Source organism: Arachis ipaensis, chromosome B09 (genome assembly GCF_000816755.2).
Source record: "Arachis ipaensis cultivar K30076 chromosome B09, Araip1.1, whole genome shotgun sequence".
Lineage (NCBI taxonomy): Eukaryota > Viridiplantae > Streptophyta > Magnoliopsida > Fabales > Fabaceae > Arachis > Arachis ipaensis.
In genome coordinates this window covers 110903799-110906197 of record NC_029793.2, presented here as the reverse complement: position 1 = coordinate 110906197, position 2399 = coordinate 110903799, and the positions used below count along the sequence as shown (strand labels likewise).

At 33.0% G+C, this 2399-nt stretch overlaps 1 long non-coding RNA gene across 1 annotated transcript; it reads left to right on the top strand.

Annotated features, from left to right (window-relative positions):
• Positions 1820 to 2169, top strand: LOC110267018. Its single transcript, XR_002354303.1, has 2 exons — positions 1820 to 1934; positions 2026 to 2169. It is a non-coding gene; the product is annotated as an uncharacterized LOC110267018 (long non-coding RNA).

Genomic DNA, 2399 nt, shown 5'->3' with positions numbered 1-2399 from the left:
TTATTAATTTTTAAAAATTATAAATCTTATTTTATATTCTTCTAAATAATTAATATATATTTTTTATTAATAATCAGATTTTTAAAATTAACTAAAAATTAATTTATGTAACTTAAAGAAATTTTTTAAATTATAAATATAAATAAAAGTAACTAAATATAAAAGAAAAAAAATACCAAAATACTAAAAGCTGTAAAAAGGGATACACTGCAGTAAAAAATCCTAAGTCTCCCCACCCCTTCACTCACGAACACTTTGCGCGCCGTCTACCACTCCAGGAAGTGCAATGGAGATCTTGCCGGATGAAGAAGGACCGGCGTAACTCCCGAAAAACGTTTTTCTCGTCGTCGTCTCCTCTGCTATTACCGTTTTCTCCGCTTGTGTCGTGAACGGCGGCCTGGTGGTCTTCGTCCCGTCGTATGTGCCATCGCCGTGTGGCCTTCGTCGCGGTGGTCTTTGTGGTGGTGGTCCCATCACCGTTGCCCAGATTGGTGTCATCCACTGCTCGTAGATCAACCTCGACACCGTCAATCCCAATCGCGCTAGGTAATTTCAAATATGCTTCTGAATCTTCTACTTGGTGAATTGCTTGTGTTGTCTTGTCCCGAATTGCGAAACCCTATAATGTTGATTGAATTACTGGATTGATTGGAATTTTGGCTTGTTCTATATTTACTATTAAAACTGGAGCTGAATGATAGATCTGAATTTCTGGGTTTGAGGATGGAAAAAGCCGTTTATCACACCCTAAATATGCTTAGCTTTAATGTGATGAGAAAATGTCTCCTTGCAGAAGGTTGGTGTCCTATTTTTGCGACAAGTCAGGTTTGCTCTTGAACTAGGAATTTAATTCTGATATGAAGTGTATAAGCTTATATGGATTGCAACTTTACATTTGCTCTAATTAATTTTTAATTCAATACTTGACAAATTCAGAAAGTATTGCAGCGGGCAACTAGGGATTGTAACTCCCAGGTTGGAGCCATATTTCAGGTTCTTCATACAAAAGAATCACCACCGACCTATTTTTACACAAACAAATTTACTTCTTTTCAAGAAATTGTAGATGCTTATTGGTGAGTTACACATTGCTTAGCATATCCATTCCAATGAGCTTTATATTGATCAAACCAGCACTTCTAATAATAACTTTGTATCGATAAATTTTCTGGTCTATTGCGACTACTTTCTTTATTTGCTTATTTGCCTCCTGATGTATTGATAGTCATGGAACTAAAATCACCAGTTGCTAATACCTGACAGAGTTGCCAAGTACCATGGGATATGCATATTGCTGGCTTCTTTGTACCTCATAATCAGAGAGAAAAAGTGTTCGAGTCAGATACTCAACTCATCGATTTTTGTATTCATGATGATTGCTTCCTCGTCCTCATTTTCCATGCTTGCATTAATTTTTTCTTGTTGATGTCAATGGCAGAAACTTTAATTCCTGTATGGCATGGCACTCGGAGTGAACTTCCATTTCTTAACTCTTTGAAGTATGCCAGATGAATCTTGGAATCATATTGAATTATCTTAGAAAGCCTTCTTCTTGATCGAATCATTCCAACTGTGGGGTTGAATATCAATCGTATTGAAGCTGCAAATAGGAAACTTGTGTTCTGGGACTTGGGAGGTCAGGTATATATAGGCATATGTTAGAAGGATGAATGATTAATAAGAATTGAATTGAATTTTGCTTCTTCTGTATCATGTTTTGGATTGATTAAAATGAATGATGGAATTTTTATTGTTGTTAAAATTTTTGTTGTTGTTGAATATTCATTCGATTAAAAAGAGAAAAAAAGAACTAAAAGCAAAGTGTCTTGTTTTCAATGTTGCAGGTCTCATTTAATTTGAGTTGAACCGTTTGGTTATGTTGGCTGTGTGATTTCCTTACATGTTTGTGCTAACTGAATAATTTGAAACTATAGGTACTAGAGACAGTAAAGCTCAAATTTTCTAGACAATTTTTTAGAATTGCATTAATTGACATCATATTGTTATTGTTGGTCGTCTTTTCAGGTGTGTGTCACTTATTAGAAGCTTCTCCATGAGAAAGAAGATGTAAGAACATGATGGAGTTTGTAATTTGTAGTTTATATTTTGGAGATTTATAATTTCTTGTTTTTCTTGTCCTATGTATCTATCTAGTTTATTAGGGTTCTTTAATGTGTCTTGTTAGTTTGTACTTTAAAGTTTATATGTTGAAGATTTATAAAACAATCTTAATTAAATGAAATATATTTGAACTATCTATGTTATTATATATTATATGAATGTTGACTTGCTGAGTAAATTAGTTAATATATTAATTAATTAAAAAATAATATAATTTGGTAAATTATGTGTGTAATTTGTATTAAAAAAAATTATCACAAAATAAATAGTGTTTTATA